The sequence below is a fragment of the Schistocerca serialis genome, chromosome 1, assembly GCF_023864345.2.
Source record: "Schistocerca serialis cubense isolate TAMUIC-IGC-003099 chromosome 1, iqSchSeri2.2, whole genome shotgun sequence".
Lineage (NCBI taxonomy): Eukaryota > Metazoa > Arthropoda > Insecta > Orthoptera > Acrididae > Schistocerca > Schistocerca serialis.
This window is the reverse complement of record NC_064638.1, coordinates 96455134-96463554: the sequence shown is the minus strand read 5'-3', so window position 1 is coordinate 96463554 and position 8421 is coordinate 96455134. Positions and strand designations below refer to the sequence as shown.

The 8421-nt window shown below is 41.6% G+C and overlaps 1 pseudogene; it reads left to right on the top strand.

The window, feature by feature from the left end:
- The first annotated feature begins 5758 nt into the window (after nt 1-5758).
- LOC126426970 (5S ribosomal RNA) lies at nt 5759-5876 on the top strand (annotated as a pseudogene).
- The last annotated feature ends 2545 nt before the right edge of the window (nt 5877-8421 follow it).

The following is an 8421-nucleotide window of genomic DNA, read 5'->3' as shown; positions in this document are numbered from 1 at the left end:
CAGTTCATTCTATTAGGTGGCACTTCCCTACAGACACTACTGAAGAAAGCTTCATACGTTGAGACATTAAGGCCTAGCACACTGCAGCCGCTACCACCATTTCAGTGAGAGTTAGATGCTTTTGTGTACATTGCCTGGCGTGTTGTAAACCTATAACGTTCAAGAGAGTCAACAAATCGCATGCGGAGTAACTGGTAAGATTTTTGGTTATTCTTTACTATAAATTACTACTTCAGACAGTATGCGTCACACAGTCATTATTTATTCACTTGTTATTCGTATCAGACCTATTAAAAATTAGTTTTTCAATTCAGATGACTGGAGCAAGTTCCCGGCCTCGTCTCTATTGAGTACTGCCTATTCCAAACAGGTACAGTCAGCAATGTAGTTAAATGATTCAATGATTTTGGAATCGTTCCAAATGATCCACATATAATAATCACGATTTTCCCACGGTGAAAACCGCAGACTGACTTCTTGATACGGATCCTGACAAAAGTGAAACTTTTCCTGTGCTGGCTACACCAACTAAAGGACAACCCACAGAATATCCCAATAAATATCTTGATAAACGCCAGATGAAGCAAAATGAAAAACCAAGGCGGTCAGCTAGTGGTGTTCCTATGGAGCCAAACTAATGCCGATGTATATTTTTATTTTAAAGCAATGCGTAGAAATCCTTTGTTCGAAAATGATGGTCATGTCACGTTCCCAAGAAACAAGCGTGTTAATAAGTTTACTCATGAAACAGATGTTGGTTGACAAGGAAGCACTCAAGGTAGAATAAGAACTTTTAAACGACAAACTTGCCCGTGCGTATTGAGATAAATGCTACACTCCCTTTAATAGGCCGGATAATGTGTTGAAAACGTCAATCAAACTTTGAAGCAAGAAAATCTGTTTTCTTAATGTAACCCAATGGTTTCTGAATTGTATTAATTTTGAACACATACTCTCTTCACTGTATGCAATAAGGAAAGTCATCCTAACACAGTGTTGAGGAAAAGTGATAAAGGTGAGAATGGTGAAATTATTGGAATTACCTAAAAATAAAAGTGCAGTACAGTTAGAGGCCATTCTATAAATAGAAGAAAGAAAGAAGAACTTCCTTCAAAAACAAATTTATTAAGATTTTTTCAGTTGCCATTGTCATCTTTCTCCTTTTTTCTCTAGCATGTCGGTTGGGAAAATGTCAGAACACAAAAAGACAGCAGAAACATTTATTTGAAGCAGGAAAAGTTCACGTAGACATATGTTTTATTTCTAATGGTGTTCGTTATGGGACACATTTCGTGTACACTCGTTTTTCCGCTACTGCTTTGCCGTTTCTGTGTAGCCTACTTATTGTTTTTACTGCACATTTATGTGATCTGAATACCAATGTAAATGCGTAGTTGAATAAGCCTGTAGTGTCATTAGTTCGCATTTGTGAGTACGGTCGGTTGCAACTACATCTAAGTGAAACGTTAGATAGCTGTTCCATTGTCACTGAAAAAATACCACGTATTATCTCTAACGCAGAACACACACTGGTAAGGCAAAACATTATCACCACTGCCCACCGCTACGTTCGATTCCGCCTAATGGCGTTGTGGGCACGTGACGCGGTAACAAAAGCATGTAAGAGGAGCAGACGCGGACAAGATATCACCCCAGCGAAGATATGGGCTGCAAGTTAGGGTATCCATTGACATAAGCGATTTTGACAAAGGACGGATTATTATACGGCGAAGCTGGTCGAATATTCACGCGCTACTATCGTGAGCATCTACGGAACGAGGTAGGATGAAACTATTTCTAGGCGCTAAATGGTTGGACATCCACGAATCTTCACAGAATGTGGGGTTCGGAGCTTGCCCGCTCTTTAATGTGGAATAAATAAGTCATCTGTGGCATCTCTGCCGAAAGAGCGTAATGCTGGTGCATGCTCAAGTGTTTCAGAGCGCACCTTACATCGTACGTTGTTGAAAATGGAGCTCAGCAGCAGACCACCCCCTACGTGTTCACATGTTGATCCAGCGACATCGTAAATTACTATCGGGATTCGACAGCCGATCAATGGAAACGTGTCGGCTCTTCGGGTAAATCACATTTTTGCTGAAGCGAGAATCGTGCTACAGTGGTTTGAAGAGCATGATAGTGATATCACGTTGATGCCTTGCCCACCAATTTCTGTTATGTTTCCATCAGTATTGTTACCTAAAAGCTGTACAGCCTAATTCAATTCCTCAACCCGGAGTGGATAAGTGAAACATCTGAAACGAAACCGTCGTAGAACGGAATCGGTACGTTTCCGGAAACGTTTTCCTATTCAAAATATTATGTACGCCCTCACCTCTGCAAGTTCTAGAAGTTCGTAACGGAAATTTCCGAACAACCTGTATATGGTTTCTGTGATGGCATTGGTCCTGCTGATTTCTTAAGAACACTGGCGGCGTTTTCCAACTCGACAAGTTCCGGATCATTACTTATTTTCCCGAAGTATTAAAATACTGCGTGGAAATGTTGGGCTGTACGGTGGGTGTCTTTCATGTGTCATACAAATGGTGAGCTAAATAAACCATATAGCAACAACACGAAAATATTAACGTCGTTCAGCGGAAATTGTGAAATAACACTAATACATATAAACATTTATTTCACTCCACTTGGTCTCGATTTTTGTTGAAGGACATTGCAGTAGATCCACCTCGGCAGCAGCAATATATTTTTTTTCTTCTTCAATTAAATTCTAAACTGAGTGTCATGTGCAAAGGTTTAAGAAGTTATAATTTGTTGAGAGCTTAGTATTATATGGATAGGATGCAGCGCGAATCAGTCACAATGTGAATTCAGTATCAGAGGATGTCGTTGTTGTGTGGTAAGAACGAAAATGGCCCGTCTGTAGCAGGAATAATAGGCTGTTTTCGATGCATAGTGTGGACTTTGAACGAAAGTATATATGTATGAAAGTTCTTCACGCCAGAAACTAATATCTCAGGAAATAGTATGAAAGCTACGACACTGGAACTGTGGAGTGAAAGGTTTACGAAGCACGATGTTTGCGAACCGTAGTGCGGACAGTAAAGTAAAAGTACTTAAGTGCTTCCCACCATAAACTAATGTAAAAGCTGCAACGCTCCCACAGTGCTGGAAAATATTTATTAAGCGCTGTAGCTCCGCAGAGCAAATTTGTTATACATCGTCGATTACAGTTACTTCAACCAACGAGTCTATAAACAAAGGACAGGGTGATTATAATTAAACTCTTGGTGTTCCGTGTGCTGCAGTGCAGACTGTATACATTTCAGGAGATTGAAAATCGTACGTATGTTCTCTAACCGCTGAAAAAATATTTCCATTTCCTGCCATCAAGAGAAAATAAAGCACTGCAAGCAGGCAGAATGTGAAAACTTCCTGTTTTCTCGTCAGCATGCTATTTGTCTCTTGGCGGTGATTGTTGACTACTTTTGTGAAGTGACTTTACCGCTACTGTCGCAGTTTCGAATCCTGCCTAGGGCATGGATGTGTGTGATGTCCTTAGGTTAGTTAGGTTTAAGTAGTTCTAAGTTCTAGGGGACTGATGACCACAGAAGTTGAGCCCCATAGTGCTCAGAGCCATTTGAACCATTTTTTGAAGTGACTGTCGGTGTAAAGGGTTAAAAAGGTTGGAGTTTTTCCTGCGAAAAGCGATGGATATTGAGAAGAAAGACTGAACATTGCTGGTAAAGTTGCTTTATCAGAACGGCACCAATAGCACCGCTGCACTGCACGAGTGTCTCAGACAGAAACAGCTGTGAAGCGGCCCCATGTCAGTAGATGACTTATAGATTATGATCAAGAAATCTGAAGAAACAGGCGAATTAGGATGTGCAGCAGAGGGAGGCGGCCAGTTCCCACGGCAGCTCTTCATGAAGTTACTGTAGGTACAGCCAACAGTGCAGCCAGTGCTCGAGCTGTGTCACGGGAATTCTCTCTCCTAGTCTACAGTTCAAAAAATTCTGCGGCTCATTTAACACTGGTATTCCTACAAGATACAGAATGTGCGTCCAATGAAGCCCCAAGATAAGCTTCAACCCCACGACTTCGTTCTTAATTTTTTGGACGCATGAAGATGGATGTCAAGTGGCTGGGGAATATTCTTTGGACGGACGAGGAACATTTTACCCTCCACGGTGCCGTGAATGCAAAGATCTGTCACATATGGTGCTCTACACCGCCACATGTTGTGAAGAAAAATCAAATGCACACGTCTTGCGTGACTATGTTGTATGGTTTCACACGGTCCTTCATTCTCGGTCCGTTTTTCTTCTAGGAGGTGACACCTCATGGGCCTGTTAGGTGCACAGTAACATCTGCACGTTATAAGGACCTCCTTGTGCAACACATGATTCTGTTTTTGCGAGAAGGTAGCTGTGTCCACACCATCATTTTAATGCAAGATGGAGCGACACCACATGTAGCCTGCCAGATGAAAAAATGGTTCAAATGGCTCTGAGCACTATGGGACTTAACATCTGAGGTCATCAGTCCCCTAGAACTTAGAACTACTTAAACCTAACTAACCTAAGGACATCACACACCGAGGAGGACGCCCAAACAATGTACTTTTTAGTCGTGATGTGGAAACAGAGCTATTTGTCTGACTTCCAAAAGAGTATGATCATTGGCTTTCGGGACAAGGCTGGAACATTTTCCAAATGACTAAGTTGTGAACTGTTCGCATGCCGCCGTGGTTAAAGTATGGCAAACTGGCACCGAGACAATTGTGGTGCACCACGGACCATGGATGACAGGGGTGAACAATGTCTATAGAGATATGTACAGGCGAATAGACGTGCAAATACTGAGAACCTGATGACGCAGGCGAACCAAGGGGCTACCAACAGTGTCTTCTCAACGAACGTTCAGCGAACGTTGCTACGTATGGGCCCCTGCAGCAGATGCCTGGTTCACGTTCCCATGCTGACTGCCGTTCATCGCCGATGGAAACTGGAATTTGCGCGACAACGCCGCAACTGGACGGCCACAGAGTAGCGACACGTGTCGTTTTCAGATGAATCTGATATTATGATCGATCGCATAGATGGCGTTGGCGTGTACGGAGTGAAACGTCTGTGAAAGCAAACACCCAGCAACAATCGTCGCAAGGGTCCATGTCGGAGGATGGAGGGATATGGTGTAGGGAATGCTTTCCTGGTATTCCATGATTGATCCTGTCATTCTGGGAGGTGCAATGGATCGACACATGTATGCATGGTTTGAAGATATCCAGAATGAATTTACCGTGCTCCCCTGGCCACCAAACTCTCCTGATTTAAAACCAACCAAGAATCTGTTGGACCACGTCAGTCGGGCTGTTCTCGCCGTGGATCCTCAGCCGAGAAATCTAGAGCAGTTGACCACGGCACTAGTGCCGGAATGGCTACATATACATGTCGGCGCCGTCCAGGATTTCATTGACTCTCTCTTTGTGCGTCTCGGAGCGGTCCGCGCTGCAAAAGTTGGTTATTCAGGCTTTCGATAGGTGGTCACGTCAATGTGACCGGACAACATATTTTATGAGCCAACAGTGCATTATTTGACACTCTATTCGTGACAGTTACGGATCTTCCAAAGAACATTCTGACTGTTAGGAAGCCCTCTCTCATAACATGTGTGAAAAATTTAATAACAGAGGTATAAGAAAACTTAAAATTATTTATTATTTGTGATTTTGGTTACCTTTCTCACGCAACTTGGTCGCAGATCTTTCCCGTCACCTTTAGTAATTTCTAAAGGCAACGGCCTTGCCGCAGTGAATACACCGGTTCCCGTTAGGTCACCGAAGTTAAGCGCTGTTGGGCGTGGTCTGCACTTGGATGGGTGACCATCCAGGTCACCATGCGCTGTTGCTATTTTTTCGGGGTGCACTCAGCCTCGTGGTCAAGAATACCATCATAACGACCGGGAGAGCAGTGTGCTGACCCCACGCCCCTCCTATCCGCATCCCCCACTGAGGATGACACGGCGGTCGGACGGTCCCGGTAGGCCACTCGTGGCCTGAAGACGGAGTGCTTTAGTAATTTCTGAAGTTTAAACTGAAGCTAATTTAGGTATGACTCTCATAGCAATACAAAAGTCTACATGATGACACTTTATTTATGACATGGCTTTCATTCTTGTGGCATTTAATTTTTTTTAAAATAATAAAACGTTGAAGCAGTTACGTTTTTTCAAGCGCTCACAATGCGCTTCAGAAATTTATTCCCATTTTCAGGTCCTGTGGGCGTTAGGGTTAGTATGGCATGTGATGTGTGCACGTGTGTTGTTTTTCTTCTCTCTTTTAAATTTCTTTCAGGTATTGTGGCTCCTTCATAGAGCATAAATTCACACACATTCAAACCATTATCCACTTTGTTCCTCGTGGTACAAAGATTGCTACAGACTGACTGTATCTTTGCACCATTTTACGGTTTTACGTAAAGAAAACTATGTGAGTAATGGTTTGCGTGCGTGTGAATTTTTGCATAATGAAGGACAACGTCACACATCACGTACAACACTAACGTAAACTTACACACCACTTGAAAATGGTAAATCAATTTTGAACAGCACCATTTGATGCGTGAAATACGCAATGAAAGAGAACATCACGCAAGCACACATCATATACGAAACTAAAATAAACTCTCCCACCTCTTGAAAATGGCCGGCCAGAGTGGCCGATCGGTTCTAGGCGCTTCAGTTTTGAACCGCGAGACCGGGCATGGATGTGTGTGATGTCCTTAGGTTAGTTATGTCTAAGTAGTTCTAAGTTCTAGGGGACTGTTGACCTCAGATGTAAAATCCCATAGTACTTAGAGCCATTTGAACTTCTTGAAAATGGGAGTAAATTCCTGAAACGCAAAGGGCTGCTACGAAATACGAAGCTGGTGCAGTATTTTATTATTAAAATCATTATAGAAACAATTGCAGGCTCTCGAAAAACGTCGTTTATGATGGAAAAAATTAAATTTAACTTTCTGGAGTGGTACTAGATATTCCCAATACATAATTTCTTTTCCTTTTAAAACATATAAATGTGCGTTTGCAGTGTTTCTGAGAGTTGAGTCTTTATTTGTTTGTTTGTGCAAAATATATGTCGACTTTTCTGGTGTTTTGTGCAGTGTGTTTGTAAAATACGAAAGTTGTATGAAATCCTCCATTAACATTGGTTGGCTGCAATCAGTTGAGAATAAGTAGGTGGATTGATGAAGCGTGTAGTCTCCACATACGTTCGACGAATCGCTCGCCAGCGATATCAGGTGCAGTCAGTTACTCGTTTCGAATCCATTACACATGAGCGAAATACGACGCAATTACAACGAGTGTCTCCAGCACAACTGTCGTAAATATCTGTTGTGGAATATGAACTACTATGTTTAGCACAAGTGGATCTCTTTTTTTCCCCTGATACTTGGAAAACCAAAAGAGCAGGAATTCTAATTTTTTAAGTAGTTTTGTAATGCTTGTCTTGAGAATTATGTGATGGGTTACACAAAACATTACACTTTTCATTCATGTCAAGTGCGTTGCATGTTTGTATTTCAAAAATGCTTCTTAAAGTCGTCAAAACTTTTTAAATTTATTAGTCTTTCAGTTTAACAACAGGAAATACAGTCATTTTGAAATCTCAGTTTGAGAATAAAAATATTATCAAATGTGGCACCGCTAATTTCCATAACTTCTGCTGTACACTGTGTGAGTAAAAGTTAGATAATATGAAACGGCAAGGAATTTGAGTAAGACGTAAAATAGGTATGTCCAAAACATTTAAATTAAAACACCCACTTCGTACTTCCTCATTGTTTTTAGAAATTAAAAAAATTTAATAATGGACCTTTTCATTTCATAAATAACTCAAAACCATCAGATTGAGCCGAGTATATCATCACAATTACTGTGGACTTTCCTCGAATTTCTACTCCTTTGGCACAAGTTTAAAATTCCTGATCACTGCAAAACCAGAAGATGGCAATGGTTTTTATATTTGTATCTCGGAACTACAGTTTTCAAAGTGGTTTATGCTCTCTGAATAGCTATGAATTCTGACGTAAAGTTCTAACTCTACATGGGTATACCGAGATGAAACAAAACTATCTAAACAAACGAATCACAGTCTGGAAGCTATATTGTCACAAGTCGCATGCAATTCATCATATAGTACGGAAATTCCGAGCGGTCAGTATCTGATGGATACGACCTGCAATTTTCCTACACAAGCGTTCTGCAGACAGATCTCGCGACCTGGCGACGAATTGCTGCGATCTGTCGCTCCTTTATGGAGACCTATATACCGCGACAAAACTTCTAATCAGATAAGTAGGTAGGCGTTGATGAGAGTTCGTTTAGGTCACTAAAACTGGCATACTGGAGTGTTCCAAAGATAATTTGGCAACTTGTTTACTTTTTTGGTGAATA